At 44.5% G+C, this 19,910-nt stretch overlaps 1 pseudogene; it reads left to right on the forward strand.

Moving 5' to 3' along the window:
- The first annotated feature begins 5,180 nt into the window (after window positions 1-5,180).
- The window catches only part of LOC121287537, a 28,470-nt pseudogene continuing 13,740 nt past the window's right edge, over window positions 5,181-19,910 (forward strand).

Consider the following 19,910-nt stretch of genomic DNA (forward strand, 5'->3'; position numbering starts at 1 on the left):
TGATACAATTTAGAAGGGGGTCATTTGGTCCATTGTGCCTGTACAAGCTATCCAATTAGTCCTATTCCGCTGCTCTTTCCCCACAGCCTTGTACATTTTCCCCCTTCAAGTATGTATCTAACTACCTTTTGAAGGTTATTATTCAATCTGCTTTCAGCACCTTTCAGGCAATGCATTCCAGATTTAAACAACTCACTGTGTAAAACAAATTCTCCCCATCTTGTCCCTGGGTCTTTTGAGAATTACCTAACATCAGCTACTGAAAGAGACTCTCCTTATTTACTCAAAGCCCCTCAGTGATGTGAACACCCCAATCAAATCTCCTCTTAACCTGAGGGGAAAATTCTGCCCAACATTTCAGGCCAGGACCTTTCATCAGAACTGGAGAAAGTAAAGGTTGTAACAGATTTTAAACAAGTACAGAGACAGGAAAAGTTCAGGGTATGGCGTGATGTATGGGAATAAAAGGGAAGGTCTATGATAGGGCGGAAGGCAGGATAGAGTAAATGACAAAAGAGATGATGACATAAGGCAAAAGGAGATGGTAATGGGCTCTACAAGAAACAAAAGATGTGTCTAGAGTGAGTGCTAAGGGGAAAAGCAGAATCATCAGTGACAGCTGCCGTGCAAAAAAAAATCGAAGTTGAGGTTATGATCTGAACTTGTTAGGACAAAGAATGTTTCACATTTCCCACAAAGACAGTCACAGCTAGGGGCCGGTATCACCACTATAAACACCCCTTCGACCTTTTGTTTATGACATCTTTTGCAATCTCTCCTTTGACTCCACCTATCACTGGCCTTCTATCCAGCTTCACCTGTCCCATGTCCCCTTAAATAGTATATATTTCACCATATTTCTACTTCTCTTTAGTTCTGAAGAGTCACATGGACTCAAAACGTTAACTCTGTCTTTCTCTCCACAGATGCTGTCAGACCTGCTGAGTTTTTCCAGCAATTTTTATTTTTGTTTCAGAGTTCCAGCATCAGCAGTATTTTGCTTTTATATTACAGCTAGGGGCTTTATCAGTTCCCATAGCAACGCCTTTTTATTTGGAGGTAAAAAGTGAAGAAGGTACCATCCAGTACTTGACGATGTAGTTCAATATGAGAGCAGGCTGAGGAGGGTAGTGGAGGTGGATCAAGACAGGTTGAGCCTTCATCCAAGGAAGAAACTGAGAGTTCTCAGACTGTCCTGGAGGGGGATGGATGTGCAGAGTGAGATTGGACATCCATGGTGATAAGGAGACAGTTAGGGTCAGGAAACTGGAAAACTAAAACAACGGAGAGCATTAGCAGAGTAGTGGACGCAGGTGGGAAGCAACTGAACAAAGGGAGAAAAAATAGAGTTGAGATTGAAAGAAATCAGTTACTTGGAACAGGAATAGGTTGAAACAGTGACTGGACCAAGACAGTCCTTTTATGTGGATCTAAGGAGGGAGGTAAAAGCAGGCTGCAAAGGGTTAGAGGGCATTGAGGTTGGAGGCCATGGAGAGAAGCTCACCAGAGGCAATAAGGTCAGCAACAGTCTTGAAAACAATGGCTTGATGTTCAGTTGTGGAGTTATGGGTCCAGGGGAAGGTAGGAGGCTGTGTCATAGAGTTGCCATTCAGCCTCATGACCTTAATTGCTCAAAGAGGAACAACCCCAGCTTCTCCAAACCCTTGACATAACTGAAGTCTCTCACCCAGGGTACACGTCTAGTAAATCTCTTCTGCACATTTGTAAGGCTTTGGCATTTTTCCTAAAATGTGGAGTCCAGAATTGAACACAATAGTCCAGCTGAGGCCAAGCCAGTGGTTTATAAATGTTCAGCATAAGTTGCTTACTTTTGTACTCTTTTCTCTATTGGTAGAAGTTAGGATCTGTATGCCTTCTCAGCTTAAGATCTGTGTATATACATCCCGTTTGGCGGGATTTGGAGGTGGATCTGTTTGGCGCCTTGGCCGGCGAGAGTGGAGGAGGTCAAAGGGCAGGTATTGCATCTCATAAGCTTGCACAGAAAGGTGTCGTTCTCGGTTCCTACATCTCCCTTAAAATTTTACCATTTCATGTGTTCCAAGTCCTAGAGGGGGCATAATACCCACACACCTTCTGACTCAGAGACAAGAATTTCTGCAACCAACAGAACCAAGCTAACAGCCTAAAATGTGGCAGCCACACTGCTTGTCGCAGCGACTCTGAGTAGCACCCTGCTCACAGTGGCTCTGAACAAATATGGCACTAGTGTCAGTCTCTGTTCTGCAAAGATTTAACTGCACTCAGCTAGTGCAGCCAAAAACTGTACTTTTAAAACCGAGTAATTGGAAAATCTCAGACTTACGCTTGAAGAATGGCTTTTTGCTTGAAAAAGAAAGACTTGCATTTATATGGCACCTGTCACAGCCTCAAGATGTCCAAAAGCACTTTACAGCCATTGAAGTATGGTGAAGTGCAGTTGCTGTTGTAATATGGGAAATGAATCAGTGCACAGCAAGGTCCCACAACTAGCGATACTGATCAGATAATCTGCTCTTAAGTGATGCCAATTGAGGCATAAATATTGGCCAGGGCACCAGGGAGAATTCCTTGGGCCAGAATTTCCCTCTGCCCCCTGCTTTTCAGACGAATGCCTCGCCATTCGTGGCTGCCAGGAGGGACACCTTTGTCCCCTGAGATGGGAGGAGGAGGCCACCGCACCTCACAAAGAGAGCATGGGAGGAGCTGGCAGCGCAGGTCAGCAGCCACGTATTGGTGCAGCGCACATTGGTTCAATGTGAGGTTCAATGACTGCTCAGGAAGGGTGAGTGGGTTGGCATGGGTCAGTGTGCAGAAGTGTTAAGGTCTGGCCGTCGCCCCGTGGACCTCAGGCGTGTTAGAGTCTCCAATGCTGGTGCCAGTGAGGGGGTAGTGGGGGGAGGCACTAAGACGTAGCACTCACAAAAGTAAGTTTAAGGCACCATGAGCACATGAGGGGCTGTTCACGGGTGATCTTCTGTTCAGTTATGTTTGGTTTATATGTCTACTGGTGTGCACATCAACACCAGTAATGGTCATGCCAATGTGATTTCAATGTGACAATAACATTAAATTTGTTTTCGTTGTGATGGCCTGAATATGCTTCACCTTTGATTTTTGGCGCAGGGTACGCCATTTCGTAATGGGTGGCTCTAAACTTTATTGCACAGGCTTTGGGTTCACATGACAGGGGCATTTCAGACATCCTGGATGGAGGCAGCAGCCCTGGTATTAGGTGGGAACAGTTCTTTGTCAGCCTAGCTGAAGGAGAGTTGGATCAAGGCATCCCTAGTGTCGCTGCCTCCCTGAAGGATACAGAGGTCTGCCTCCACTCCCTCAGCGCTCAGCTCACCATGCTGCTCTTCAAACTCACTACAGGATTCATCCTCTGTGCCCTGTGGAGCTTTGTCAAGATCCTCTTCCTCCACTGGACCCCCCTTTCAAGTGCCAGATTGGGGAGAGCGCACAGTGGAGCCAGTGCTGGCCCCGCCTGGGAGAGAGCAGCCAATGCCACAGCTGGCCTCTCCCCAGTCATCACAGCCACATCAGGTGACACCCACTCTGGGGGGTATTGGAGTGCACACTCTGAACAGTCCAGGCCTCGGAAGAACACCTTCAGAAGACCTATGGTTCTCTTTATCTCCGCCCTTGTGGAGGCATGACTCCTATTATAACGCTGCTCTGCCTCTGTTCTTGGGTGGTGGAAATGAATAAAAGTCAGTACCCGTCTGAACAGAGTTTCTGTCACCAGCTTGATGCAACTGTGGACAGCTGATTGGAAGATTCCACACGGATCCCCCACTGACCCCTGGAAAGAGCCGGAGGTATACAAGTTGAGGGACACTGTGAACTTCAGGGCCACTGACATAGGCTGTCCACCCACACAGTTGGAGGGAACCTCAGGCCCAATTGTCTGGCAAATGGAGATCACAGTCTCTCCTGGAGAGTCGGAGCCTCCTTCGACATTGCACCTCAGACATATTGAGGTAGCTGCAACACCACCTGTAAACACTGGCAGCAGGATAGTGACATTTTCTGCAGTCCCTTACGCCTTGGACTATCTGCTGGCCCTGTGCCTCTTGTGCCTAGACCTCTCCTCCCACAGGTCCCTTCCCTGGAAGCTGCACTGGGACACCTGGCCTCCTCTCCCTTCTGCCCCTCTCTTCCTCCTCAGAGGAGGTGCCTCCAGCAGAGATCACAATCCCCATTACCAGGGTAACAGAAGGATGTCTGATACCTGGAAGGGTCCACATAGTTGGAATCCTCAGGGGGCCTTGGTGACACCAATGAGTCCTGAAATGAAGCCTGGAAATGCTTAGAAAGGGGCCCCAAACAGAGATGAAGCTATCAAGTACCAATAAGCAACCAGCAGCAAACTATCTCCAAAACCCCTCACTACTCACACTGGCAATGTTGCTGACCCTTTTTAATCCCGCCCTTGGATGAGGTTTTGCATATTGGTCAGCTGCCCACTGGCCCATTTTGCCCGGCAATTTCATGCTCGTTGCACAGGCAATGTGAAATTTTGGTCGATTGCCTTAACTGGCCTCTTAATTGGTGACGGGCATGGCTCCGACACCCGTACGCACCCGCAGAATGAAATATCGCGAGTGCAGGATGACATCGGGACACTCACCCGATGTAATCTCCGATCGGGTTGGGCATGTGCCTGCCCGATCAGTGTAAAATTCTGCCCTTCGAATAGTACCATAGGATCTTTTACATCTACTTGAGGCCTCAGTTTAACACCCCATCTGAAAGGTAGCACCTCACAGCTTCCTGTGCACCAAAATAGCAGCACAAGTCATCACCCTTAGTGGAGAAACTTGACAGAAAGAAGTTTTATGGTTATGATTTAGATTGAAATATAAAAGCTTTTGTTTCGCTCCCCTCTCCATTTACAACTCCAGTTTCACAGAAGTAATATGTCAGTGTACCAGCAGATGGTAGCGCTGGCACTCCTAGATCCGAACTACAGGTTCCAAATGATTCTGCCCTTTTGTCCAATTACATTGTCGATGGCAGCACAGAGCTGACCCCACATTGAGATGCAAGTGTTTTTGCGGCGTTCTTGGTGAAGGAACTCTCTGAGTATTCCAAGATAGAGTTTAATAGCAAATCCTCTTTGTCCTTCGAGGTGAAGATGACCATGTTTAACTTCTGGAGTGCTTGATAGGGTTCCCATGGGTATGGAGGTGACTGCCATGTCTGACCTGAGCTCAGAAGACAACTCTGGCAATTATGATGAAAAGCACAATGTCAAAAATATGAAACACTGGAAGCACCCAGCAGGTCAGGCAGGGGCTGTAGCGAGAACAGACAAGTTAACGTTTCAGGTGTGGATGCTTCATCAGAACTGGTCCGAGCTAAAGATCCTCACCTGAATCATTAACTTGTCTCCTTAGGTACTATTTGCCCCAGTGCTTTGGGCGCAATTTTAACTGTGTGTAATTGAATAGGTTTTGAGTGAAAAAAATCAGGCCTTTCCTTTCTGCTTCCTCTTTCCAGAATTATTGATTGCTTGGAAAATGCAGTGGAAACAACACAGATCTTGGACAATTGAAAAAAACTTGTTGAGCTATAAGAGTGTTTCCATGATTTTTCAATCAGAATTAGGATTTGGTAGTGTGGCAATAAGAGAGGCCTGGTCCATGGAGAGTTCCTTTCTGCAATCTTAATATCTTTCATTCCTGATGCCAAACATACAAGCAGCTGAACTACAGCATAGCTCCACATCTTTTGAATTATTATTGAAGTGCAGCCACTGTCATAATTAAGCAAACTTGTGCACAGAAAGGTTCCACAGACAGTAATGAGATAAATGACCACTTAATGGGGCAGATCTTGACTTTGTGTGGTAGCCTAGACTGGGTGATAGCAAATGGGTGTCCTCAGTTTATATCTCCCATTAATTTCAACAGAAATAGAAACTAGGAATGATATCAAACAAGCTGCTAATCTGGCTCACTGTCACTAGGTGGTGGCCCTATTAATTCCAAATGTCCAACTCTCAGATGTCCAGCTCCTGGCTTTCCAACATGGATGGATTGGGAGAAGGGCCGACATCCACCTGTGCAGGCCATCTTGAGCAGCATGACCTGTCTAACCTGGAGGACATGATGGAGGTGGTGGTGGTTCAGCAGTTCAAGTGTAAGATGTGTTCATATAAAAGCATCTCGAAGGACAATCTGATCAATCACATGAAGGATCGACATCTTAACACCAATAATTCTCAGTTCCATGCTCATTACCCATATATGTTACACTATGTTAATTCACTGTCTATAAATCTAGAAAACTTTGTTATTTCCACACAACTTTATACCTCTAACTCAGTACTTTTATTAACCTCTCCCCTTCCCCACCCAGTGTGTTGTTTGCTGACCTCTGTTAATGTCAGGTACAGCACTATGAAGTCCCATAATCTCCAGGGCTATGGACCAAGTGCTGGAAAATGGGATTAGGTTGAGGAGCCTGTTTTTCAGCCAACGCAGACATGATGGGCAGAGTGGCCTCCTTCTGTGCTGTAAATCTTTCTACGTTTTTCTAAATGTTCCAACTATCTGGAAAGAAGCAGTATTCAGGGATGTGGGGAGGGGCTGGGGGAGTGGCAGTGCATGAATTGCTCCCTAGGAGAGCCAGCATGGGCATGATGGGCCGAATAGCTGCCTTCTGTGCTGTGGCAATTCTGTGATACTATTACACAAAGTTAAGGTCTATTCCTATTTGTTTTTGTTGGATAAATGTTGAACTTCCCTGCTCATCTTTAAATGGCTCAGTAAGACCTCTGAAAAATACTTGAACATACCACCAGGAATTATTTCAGGGAGCAAAATCTGTCCCCCTTTCAGGAAACTGATTTAAAGAAGGAGTGGTGCGATCTGATCCCAGCACAAACTGCAACAAATCATTAGATGAGTCTGAGGCACAGGGAGCCTTGCAGAATTACAGCTAGTTTTACTACCTGTTGATGGGTTTATTCCTCACCCCTTTCATGTGGTTTGTGAGTGGGAACAGCAGGATTAGGCAGCTGATGGGTTTGTTGATAGGCTGCTGTCCTCAGATGAGTTTTCTAATTATCTCTAGATTAGAGGGGTGGGCTACTGAATTTCCATGTAAACTGAAGGGAGTGGCCCTTTCATCCTATCTGCCCTCAATCAGTGCCAACTGAAATACTCACCCTGGGGACCCTGGGACTAATCCCTCTGTTGCTAGTTAGATGGTCAAGATAATGCAGCCTAGGCCTCTGCTGGGAACCCCTGGGCTTGTCATTTTAGAGCCGCAGGAGCTTTGGGGTGGGGGAGGGGTACATAAAATATCACGCTCACAGTTTTTACTAAACCTTTCAACACCATTATTTATGTAAAGGAAAATGAGTGAAACTTGTGACCAAGTCTAAATACTCTACTTGGCAAACAAAGGCTGAGTTATTGAAGGAGCCTGAATGAAATGTGAGGTGAATAGCTTTCCTCTCTTGACATTTCCCTCCCCTCTCTAACTGCAGGTTTTGACTCTCTTCTACAGGTGAAAAAGAAAAATGGAAGACTTGTATTTATGGAGTGCCGTTTATAACCTCAGGATATCCCAGTAAAGCTCTTTACAGTCAATTAAACACTTTTCTAGTGTAGCCACTGTTGCAATAATGGGAAAAATAGTCCCCCAATCAGAGGGGAAGTGCGGAGTGGGTGTGGGCTGGAGCGCCTCCGATCGGCGCCCCCAATTGGGAGCATGCCGCTATTTTACATGGGCAGGCCAATTAAGGCCCGCCCAGCATGACGACTGCCAGGAAGCGCTATGCACTCCTTGTGCGGGCGGTGGGGGGGATTCCCTCAGCCAGGAGTGCGCTCTTTCACGCAAGTGCACGAAAGAGCACACAGATCTCCCTGAGGCTAAGTGCTGTCCCAGGGTGATCAGCTCCAATTTAAAACTTCTATTAAACATATTTAAAAATTTTCCCTGCCATGTCCCCTCATGTGACACTGTCACATGAGTTGGGACATGTCCATAAGTTTTATTGAAAACCTTCTTAAAAATGTAAAAACCCTCATGAGACCTCATCCGGCCCATGGATGAGGTTTCATGCTTTTTCCCAAGCCCACCAGGGCTCCTGGCCTGCCTGCCAAACTTAAGGTTGGACGGACAGGTCCATTAACGACCTTAATTAGTTATTCAATGGCCTCAATACACCGTTGACAGGTCGGCGGGCACGCAGCTGACTCGGCTGCGCCCCCACCAACCTGAAAATGGAAATGACGCAGGGTGACGTTGGAAGTTCCGCCCAACATCATCCCGCATCATTTTATGCGTTGGCAAGTGGGCCTCGCCCCTGTTCACCGACCAGAAGATCCTGCCCAATGGAATGAAATAGCACAGAAAGAGGCCATTCAGCCCTTAGTTCCTGGCCAGTGTCCTAATAGAGCTATCCAATTAGTCCCACTCCTCTGCTCTTTTCTTATGGCCCTGTTATTTGGCAGCATTTTGTTTTATAAAAGCTCAGAAAAGACCTTTGGACATTTTACTATGTTAAAGGTACTATATAAATGCAAGTTGTTGTTGTAAATTATTTTCTAGGATGTAAAAAGTCCTTTGTCCTTCTTTGAAATAGTGTCAGGGATCGATAGCATCCACCTGGGTGGGAAGTCGGGACCTCGGTTTAAGGCCTCGTCCAAAAGATGGCACCTCCACCAGTGCAGCAGTCCCTCAGTAGTGCACTGCATTGTCAACTTAAGTTATATGCTCAAGTCTCCAGATTTAGATCAACTAGCACAAACTAGAACTTGAACTTGGAACGATCGTGGTCTGAGTGTCAACCTCTGCATAAAAGTGCTGAGCCACTGAAGAAGCAGGGAGGTCAAAAGAATGCCATAAACTCTGCAAGAATTGTTCATGACGCTTCCAATTACTTGACATCCAAGTGAGAATGTAGGCTTGTGCTACACCTGCCCCCTTTTGTATAAGTATCTAAGTGGCCATTCTTCAAGAAGGAAGCCTGGGCAGGGAGTGATTAATTTTCACTTATGTGGCAAGGGACAGAAGACTGGTAGTAGTGGATTAATAGTGGATCCCATAGTGGAGTGAAGTCAATGCAAAGAAAATGGGCAAGGTGTGTAATGGGTAGGCAACCACAATTGTTAGTTTTCCACACGTCAATAGCAAAAATTACCATTTAGCGTCATACGTTATTCAGCCATGGACAGCATGACAAAACTGGAAGACCCTTGATCATCAGACATTACATTCCCTTCCCAAGCAATCCAAAGTAACATCACCTGCACTTACATTGTGCCTTTAACATAATAATACATCCCAACGTGCTTCATAGGAGCATTGTAAAATAAAATATAACACCAAGCCACATAAGCTGATATTAGGGAAAATGATAAAAAGCTTGAGTCAAAGGGGTAAGTTCTAAGAAGTGTTGTGAAGGAGGAAAGATGGCGTGTCAGAGAGGTGTAAGGAGGCAATTCCAGAGCTTGGGGTCTTGACATCAATGGTGGAACAATTAAAATTAGAGGAGCATGGATGTTTCATATGGTAGAAGGAAATTACTGAGGTAGGCCTGACATGGAGCCATTTCAAAACAGGGATGAGGATTTCAAAATCAAGGCGTTGCTTAACTGGGAGCTAATGTAGGTCAGTAAGCACAGAAGTGGTGGTCAGACTGTGAGTCAGGACACAGGCAACAGAATTTTGGATGACCTCAGAAATATGGAGAATAGAATATGGGAGACTGGCCAGAAGTCTATTGGAATAGTTAAATCTTGAGGTAACTAAGGCATGAATGAGGAACCCAGGTACAAACACTGCTCTATTCTCATCCCAAACAGTAAGGGTGTAACAGTTGATCTCGTGTTTCTGGTGAAGAGTCATATGGACTCAAAACGTTAACTCTGTCTTCCTCTCCACAGATGCTGTCAGACCTACTGAGTTTTTCCAGTAATTTTTGTTTTTGTTTCAGTGTTTCTGGGCTGGGAAAGTTGGAGGGAGGGGCATATAACCACCCAGAGTATCCATCACTGATTACTAATAGGGTAAAAACGCATCTGGACCTGCTTTCATGATCAGATTTGGTATTGCATGGACTACAACCGAGAGGCTTGAGGCTGACCTGCAGTTGGACATCGGACCTCATTAACATTTTACACAAGAGCTGTGGTACCTGACATACCCCCATAGGCAGCACCCACTGTTGAATAGGATTAGCATGGGCCCACTTGTCAACCAGCAGCGACTTGAAGGTCAGGCCTGGGAGGAGTGTTGAAGTGGACAATATGAGCAGGGGGAGGCCGATTAAGACAACAACGGATTTTTTTGTTGGAGGTTATTGCTTAGACCATCGCAGATGGTGAAGAAACCTGAGTGAGATAGAACCAGAGTTACTCCAGCCCATCACTCTTCCAATTTCTTTGAGGGGACCTAAACTAGGCATTAGGCCCTCACTTACATATTTGTGGACTCTCGATGCACACTTTATGAAAAATGACCCAATCCAATTTCTGGTGGATATCTTTCAGCCATTCTTGGTGTCTCATTGGGCCTCATGCACCCCTTTTACTGCCTGTGCGACGAGGTCCAATTCCAACCAATAAGAATACCCAGGCTGCACAAATATGAAGTATTTACAGTGCAAAAACAAGGTATTTAATTGTCTCAATTGGTCTTTTCTGGAGCTCATGACCCACATAAGCCTCCTCCCTCCCTTCCTTCATCAATCCTATTAGCATATCCTTCTATTCCTTTCTCCCTTCAGTTCCCCTCAAATGCATTGATGCTCTTCACCTCAAACACTGCCTGTGATAGTGAGTTTCACATTCTAACCGTGCTCTAGGTAAAGAAATTTCTTCAGAAATTCTTATTGTGTTTATTGGTGGCTATCTTATATTTATGGCCCCAGTTCACATGCAAGAGGAAACATCTTTTCTAAGTCTATCTCAGCATGGACCTCTATGAGGTAACTCCTCACTCTTCTAGAGAAAAGAGCCCTACCTGTTCAATCTTTCTTGATAGCTAGAGCCTCTCAGATCTGATATAATTCTAGTAAATCTATTGATCAGATACTCACTGACCAGCGCAAAGACAACCACAATTAATGACCAGAATTGATTACCAGAAGCTGGCAGAGCTATTGCCCATTATCATAAACTCATACAGCAAAAAGAGGCCATTCAGTCCATCCTACCTGTGGTAGCTCTTTGAAGAGCTATCCAAACTGCCCCATGTCTTCCTCTCTTTCCCCGTTATCCTCTGTTTGTATTTCTGATTAGCAGCATCCAGAATTTTTTAAAACTTTATCTCAATACTTACCTGTTACAAAATCAGGATAATATTGCAGCCTTATCATGTAGGCTTGTGGGAACTTGAAAGAGCTTGCCGCTTGTTCTCTGTGCTCTCAGTAAGTAGGATCATTAGTTAAATTTAAATGGATTCATTACTTTTCAGCTGCAAGGAACAATAAGCAAGCTTCATCGCTGCTAATTTCAGAGGATTAGTGATTTATTTGCAGCTATGCAAATCCCTTAATGGTCTAATCAGGGATTTATGGTCCCAGTACAAAGGAAGCCCGTGAATGATAAAAGAAACATTTCCCTTCAAATGCCAATGTCTCCAGGACACAGATAATTCCTCTTCAAAGTAGATTCTACAGATAAACAATTCAAATTAAAAACTTCACTCAAATAGTTGGTGATGAAGGAAGGTTTTGCGATACTCTGTGTGGTATCTTCTGCAGTTGATCTGTGAAGTTACCCTTGAAAAGTTTACTTACACACAGGTAAACCTGTCCCTCTTTTTTTGTTTTAGTTGTGCATTTACTGGAAACTTTACCATGTTCAGGTGCTTCGTTTAGTCCGGGTTGCTGGACAGATGCTTTCATTCTTCAAGCCAAGCCCCTGAAACCAGCAACAGAATTGTGGCCTACGCCAGTCCTGAAGCCAGGAGAAAACTGTGAATGTGGGGAGACAGTCCACTGTCCACAATCTGAGCTAAATAACATCAACAACAACTTGCTGTTATATAGTGCCTTTAATGTAACAAAACACCCCAAGGAGCTTCATGGGAGAGTTATCAAACACAATTTGCAACAGACTAACAAAAGGAGATATTCGGACAGGTGACCAAAATCTTGCTCAAAGAGGTAGATCTTAAGGAATCTCTTAAAGGAGGAAAGAGAGATAGAGAGCTGTACCAAAGACAAAAAGAGACTTGCATTTATATAGCACCTTTCATGACCATTGGACATCCCAAAGTGCTTTACAGTCAGTTGAATCCTTTTGAAGTTTAGTCACATTGTAATGTTAGAAACACAGCAGCCAATTAACATGCAGCAAACTTCTACAAACAGCAACATGATAATATTTTTGTGATGTTGATTATGGGATAAATATTGGCCAGGACACCAGAGAGAACTCCCCTGATCTTCTTTGAAATAATGCAATGGGATGTTCTACGTCTACCTGAGAGGGCATGTGGGTTTAAAGTCTCATCCAAAAGGCAGTACCTCTGATAGGTGCAGCACTTCACGTCTTGTACTGAGTCAGTCTGGATTGTTGTACTCAAAACTCTGGTGTGGGACTTGAATCCACAACCTTCTGACTCAGAAGCAAGAGTGCTACCAACTGAGTCACATTTTTTTATTTTTGAAAGAATACTTTATTCATAAAATATCTGGAAGAACATTACAAAACATTTCTAAATTGCCATCACAAAAAGTGCAATCAGATTCAACTTTTACACATGGAACACAAGGTGCTTCAATACAATCAATGAATATTACAATAATTTCAATATGGTCATTACAGATAGTCAGACAGTGCAATGGTATTGGAGATATCAACATATATCATGTTGCACCCAGGGGTGCTTCAGTACAATTATAATACAATTAGTATTCAATGCAAACATCCATTGTGAGCCGTACAGCCCAAGGGGTCTATACTTTCCCAGCCCCTTGGTGCACTATGGCAGAAAGGTCTTAGAGAGCGACCTTTCCCCATTGTGCCTTTGCGGCGGTTGCCCCAAGCTTTAGTGCATCCCTCAGCACGTAGTCCTGGACCTTGGAATGTGCCAGTCTGCAACTCTCGGTCGGGGACAACTCTTTGCACTGGAAGACCAACAGGTTTTAGGCAGACCAATGAGCGTCTTTCACCAAGTTGATGATCCTCCAGCTGCAGCTGAAGTTTGTCTCAGTGTGTGTCCCTGGGAACAGCCCGTACAGCACAGAGTCCTGTCACAGAACTGCTTGGGATGAACCTCAACAGAAACCATTGCATCTCTCTCCAGACCTTCTTTGCAAAGGCACAATCCACAAGGAGGTGAACAACGGTCTCGTCCCCATCACAGCCACCTCGAGGGCAACGTGCAGAGGGGGTGAGACTCCTGACGTGTTGGAAGGATCTGACGGGGAGGGCCTTTCTCACCAGCAGCCAAGCTACATCTCAGTGCTTGTTGGAAAGTTCTGGCAATGTGGCTTTCTGCCAAATTACTTTGACAGTCTGCTCGGGGAACCATCCGACAGGATCCACCATCTTCCTTTTCCCACAGGGCCTCTAAGGCATTATGTGCCAACCACTACCTGATGGACTTGTGGTGGAAGGTTTTTCTCTGCATAAATTTTTCCATGAGGGACAGGTGGTACAGCTACTTGGAGCGTTCCATGGCCAGACCCATCCATCGCAACACCAAGGACAGGTAGAACCTCAGCACCTAGTGACACTTGTTGTTTGCATACCGAGGGTCTACACACAGCTTAATGCAGCCACACACAAAGGTGGCCATCAGGATGAGAGCGACATTGGGCATATTTTCTCCCCCCTCATCTAGAGGCTTGTACATTGCATCCCAGTGGACACGATCCATTTTCGACCTCCAGATAAAGCGAAAGATGGCCCGGGTGATTGCCATCGCGCAGGAGTGTGGAATGGGCCAGACCTGCGCCACGTACAGCAACAGCGAGAGTGCCTCACACCTGATGACCAGCTTCTTACCCGCAATGGAGAGGGAGCGTCACTCCCATATACCCAGTTTTCTTTGCACCATAGACACTCGCTCCTTCCAGTTTCTTACGCATGCCCCGGTCCCTCCGAACCATATGCCCAGTACCTTCAGGTCACCAGCCCTGATGGTGAGGGGGACAAAGGATCAGTCAGCCCACTTCCCAACTGAGCCACAATTAAAATGAATGGGGGGTGGTGGGAGAGGCAACTGTCAGGCTGAATGTAACAGTGAGCTACATGTTTTGTGCCATAGTATCACTTTTGGCTTCTGTCATTATTAAAAATGGATTTGAATTTAATAATGCTTGGAAAGCAAACTGAATAAATACTGAAATAAAAGCAGAAAGTGCTGAAAAAAAGCTTCAAGCACTCTCTTTTTATTTCCAATCTCCAGCATTCACAGTATTTTGCTTTCACTTGAATAAATACTGAATTTTTCCTCTAAGTGATTGTACTTGAGGCCGCATTTATTTGCTGCTGCAAAGCAGGCTGCCATCTTCTTGTTCTGAGCCTCTTGCATGATCCCATTCGACTGTTGGTGGCAAGCTATGCAACAAATAAAAATTAACTAATCTCCTTTGGGAATTTTGATATTCCTCCCTAACATTTTTTTTAATTATTCTGAAAATTTCTTAATATTTTTATAGACATTCCTGTTTATATCAATTTCGGTGTCTGTTTAGAAATATGCATCCCTCTGGGATACATTATTCATAATTTTAAGATGGAAACTGGGGCCAGAATTTTCCGGCCCTGTTGGCGTTAGGCGTCATGGTAGGTGGGGGGGGGGAGGGGGAACAACATGGCGGGAAGGCCAAAAATTGTTTCACAACATCATGAAACTGGTTTGCGATCGTTCACTCCACCCGTCAATGGTGTGCCGCGTTTCCCATCAACGCACGTTGGGAACATCATTTTAATATATCAGCATATCATTATAAGCCCTACTCGCCGGAATCATCTCCCCATGCTGGATCATCTGGGCATGGCGGTGTGATTGTACACCCACATGTTTCACAAATGTACATAAGCGACATGAACCTGGTGAGCTGCACTTCACTTGGGACTTCGAGGTTTGTTTGCATTCCTTGCCTTGGGCAGCACCTGTGGTCATCAGCGCCAGGCTTCGCAGGCAGCACCACATCACTTTTAGTGGGGAATCAAAAGCAGGTCTCTTCCTACCAGACCAGCCATAAGGCAGGGGTAGCTTTTCAATGGCTGCAGGGCTAGGCATTGCTCGGGGAAGGGGAGAAGTGGCTTCAGACAAGGGAAGAGGCTGCTGGATGAGGACTGTGCTGGGGAAGGAAGGAATTGCAAGGTGTGTGTGGGGGCAAATGTTGATTCGTGCAAGTGGCCTCTAGATGGTGAGGGCTGAGGAGGCAGTCTCCAGAGGAGATGAGGCCAGATGGAGATGTAAGAGTATGCATGTGAATGAGTAAGTGGTGATGACCCTTGAGCTGGCAGTGAGTGAGATGCCAGTGAATGTGTGATGGCCTTGTGAGTATGTGAATTTAGAGTGAAAAGATGGTTGCCTTCCCCTGGCGGCATGGATGAGATTATTCATTCTCCTTCTGCACTGGATGGCTGACCCCTTGTGTGCAGCGTTGACACTGACGACCTCTGCCATTGCCTCCCAAGCTGAAGTGGTGAGGCTGATGGGCCTCCTGCGGCCAGAGCAGGAGTAGAGGATATCATGGCGGGCCTCCACGGTGTCCAGAAGGCTTCCAAGGGATGTGTCACTGAATCAGGGGGGCTGCATTCTTCTTGGCTTTTGGGGCCATGTCTCCACCAGAGCAATCCTGGGCTGCAAGCAATGAGAAGTGTTCGCATGGCTTCAGTTTAAATATGATGCCCTGCATGAGGAAGCGGTGAGGTAAGAGTGTGGCAGGCAAATTGGAGGCCACCCGCCAGCAACACTGAGTTTTTCCTGTGGCTGCATAATTAATGAGGTGGATTAATGAGATGCTGTTCCTTGAACTTGGGTTTAGCTTCATTAAAACATTGTGGGAGGCCGAGGTCAGAAAGGCCAGAGTGGGAACAAGGTGTAGAATTAAAATGACGGGTGACTGGAAGCTCAGGGTGCTAGCAGAATGAACATTTGCACTGTATGAAAACATTGCTCCTTGAAAAGGCTCTGTTCTGTCTGTCTAATGAAGTTACTAATTGCTAAACTCCCACTGGTGCTGCAAATGGACGATGTCAACTCCTCTCACTGGGATGATCATCTCGTCCATTTTGGTACTTATTGCCTATATGAACGGTATTACTAATCACTTCTTCCCTTCTCCATCAACTGCCTTTCTATTTAAATGTTAACATGCACAATTACTTCAATTATTATTCTAATATCTGCAGACTAGGATGCTGACTTGATGAAAGGTACATCAGCACCTCCAAGCTCTGCAATCTAAACGACTCTGCCTTATTAAAATAATTGAATAATTTTTAAATAAGTTAATTAATGTTAATAAGCATTAGAAGATTTTACATTTCAGCACAGTGCGTGGAGTTAGAATTTACTAATGAGATGCTCTGACATAAGTACCCATGTGAAGCTTGATTCATCCTTTATTTCTTTTTCTTTATTCTTTGAATGGGTGTGAGTGTCGGTGACAAGGCCAGCATTTGTCGCCCATCCCTAATTGCTCTTGAACTGAGTGGCTTGCTTGGCCATTTCAGAGGACAGTTAAGAATCAACTATATATCTGTGGGTCTGCAGTCACATGTAGGCCAGATCAGGTAAGGATGGCAAATTTCCTCCTCTAAAGGACATTAGTGAACCAGGCGGGTCTTTACAACAATCAATAATAACTGTCATGGTCACCATTACTAAGACTAGATTTATATTCCAGATTTATTAACTAAATTCAAATTCCACCAGCTGCCAGAGATTTGAACACATATCCACCCCATACCCCTAGAGCTTGCACCTTGGGATTGCTAGTCCAGTGACATTACCGTTACGCCACCACCTCCTAGGAGGACATGGCTCCTTGAAGAGGCTCAGTTCTGCTTGTAACGAACCCAAAGTTGACCATCAGAAAGTTCCCATTGGTACTCTAACAGTAACCCATGAACAGGGGCTTGTGTTCGTGATGTATTGTGTCAATTTTTGATTGCAACACATTTGTTGTTATTTATTGAGAATTACATAGGATGTACAGCATAGAAACAGACATGCTCAACAGTCAATGCCAGTGTTTATGTGTCATACAAGCCTTCTTCCACCTCCTCCTTCAGTGCCATGCCCTCAGAGGGCATTGGTGACCATGGACTTGTCCATGATTATGCTTAGCATAACTACTGTAGTGGTTTGCCATTGCCTTCTGCAGTATGGCTGACCAGGAAACTCTCCTGTTCTTGCCACCTGCCAGCAGGCATCTTGGAAGGATGTACAAGCTTATAATCAACCTGTTTGGTGATTATGAACACCATCAAGTCCTGAAGTGGGACTTGAACCCAGAGTTTCTATCCCAGAGGTAGGAGAGTTCCATCTAATCCTATCAGCATATTGCATTCCTTTCTCCCTCATGTACTTACATAGTTTCCCCTTAAAAGCCACTTTACCATTCACCTCAACCACTCCTCATGGTAGTAAGTTCACAATCTAACCACTCTCTCTTGCCATAAAACCCAATATTCTAATCACTTTTGTTCCAGCTTCATCCACTTCAGAAGCTGCTTTTAACCTCTTGTGAACCTAAACCTGCAAGTCACTCCATTCTTCCACATTTCCAACTTCCTCCCAATGAAATATAATTTTTTTTAACCAAGTCTACCTCCTCACTTTTACCACTGCTGAATTCCATCTGCCTTTCTTTTTGCCCATCCCATCAATGTACTTTTGCAGCTTCCTTCCATCAGTTTTTGTGTTGGATCAAGAATGTTCAATTTTATTGTGCATTGGATTGGCCCTGTCTGCAAATAGAGGTAGAAAGCGAGTGTTCTAAAAACAAAATATTCTGGGTGCTGAAGATCTGAAATAAAAACAGAAAGTGCTGGATAAATTCAGAAGGTCTGGTGGAAAGAGAAACAATGTTAACATTTGGAGTCCAATATGAGTGTTCTTTGGAATTCTTTACTTTAGAAAGCCAATGTGTTCATCACTGCATAAGCCCATTCATGGAAAAGCAGATAAAATGGCTGAGTATGCTCCTCTGAGGGGCTAATAACTCACCTTTATTTTTATACAATATACATAGGTATGCTCATTGCAATTTCTAAAATGTTAAACTGAACAAAGCCCTTGAAAATGGCTGAACCAATGTCTGTCTGTGACCCCCAAACAAAAGAAACGACTTGGCAGTTTCAGAAAAACTTGCACCTCGTTATTTCTGAGGAGCCACTGATGACCACCTGTGGCCTGTACAACCTAACTTCAAAGAGAGCTATACAAAGGGCATCTGCATTTAATAACCCAGGCTGCCCAGAAGGAAATGGAGCGTCTGCTAAGACAAAGGCCTCCCAAACTTCCTTTCAATTCCTAACGGCTAAGACATTTAACAGTTTTTGGAATCCTGACAATGGATACACATCCTTTGTAAAAGACCTGGTGGAGAGGTGGGAGTCAAGTGACATGGGCCTCTGGCTTATTGAACAAGTAATATTGCCTTGCTAAACTGCATAGCTGTTTGCTGTTTATAATCTAACTAGTAGCCTGAGACAGAAGGAGCTCTGTCCTAGATTGGATATCTGGCCCCATCTACACTGCTTCTGCTGGAAATTCTGTACATAACCTACAAGACTGATTCATCTCTGCATGCCTATCCCAATGTGTGAAGTCAACACCACCAGAAAAGTGAATTATCCAGCATCGGTTTTCAACCCACCGACCTCTGTGAAGGAATACCTCATTGGACTTTGATTCTGGACTCTGGAATGTATGTGAACCAATATTTATTTTTCTCTGTGCTCTCTGTACTGTAAAACCTTTTCTCTATCCCTCTCTTTACTGTCTGAATATGGAGGTGATGTTGTGATCCTCCTTTCACATTTTGAGTGTGTGCAAATAAATTAACCCTTTGAGTTCATCCTATATCGAGTTTGCTATGGGGTTATTAATAGAAAATTGGATCGCACCAAATCCAAGGGGTTGGGAAATATGCCATTACTTATAAAGAAGGAAACAACTCAAAATGCCATTCTGTTTATGGAAAAGTGATGACAGGAGAAATTAGTGCTGTTTAAATTAACCCCCTCCTGTCCATAACACTCACCAATACATCTCTGACAATCCCATGTGGTAAGAGTTGAATATTCATTCACTATAAACCAATGGCCAAGAACAACCCATTTGTGGCATTTATTAATGTCTTGTTCAGAACAACAACCTGCACAATTTTTGCAGCTATAAAGGAAGAGGTTAATAAACTTAATTATTCTGAGATTAATTCTCTTGATCTGCCAGTGATAGGTGCTACATTGATCTCAGGTAAATTGGGGAAACTGAAATCGGAAGGTATTAAGACAGATGAACTGGAGTTCAAGCGTAAATTTACACAGGGACTCTGCTATCAAGGGTGTAATTTTAACCATCTATTTGGCCTGTTCTATATTTGACCTGAGTAAATGAGAATTGCATCCTGGGTACTGCTAGCAGTCTCATATGGTTTTTGCCTGGCGTGTATCCTAAAGAGAACAAACAGTGTATGTCTCTGCCAATCTATGTAATTAGACAGATTAGAGAGGTGCTGAGAGAAACAAGCGTCAATCTGCAATTTACAATGACTGAAGGGATATGATTAAATTACATGGGATCTCTCTGCCTGGCCTTGGGCTAGTAAACTACACTTTACTTTTTATCAGAACCAAAGTCATTCATTAGCTGGTAATTTTTTAATTAATAGTCTCTTAACTGAAATTATTAGCACAAAGGCCAACTCACCAAAATAAGTTTTGTGTTTTACCACTAATTGTCTGGTT

The sequence above is a fragment of the Carcharodon carcharias genome, chromosome 14 (assembly GCF_017639515.1).
Source record: "Carcharodon carcharias isolate sCarCar2 chromosome 14, sCarCar2.pri, whole genome shotgun sequence".
Taxonomy (NCBI): Eukaryota; Metazoa; Chordata; class Chondrichthyes; order Lamniformes; family Lamnidae; genus Carcharodon; species Carcharodon carcharias.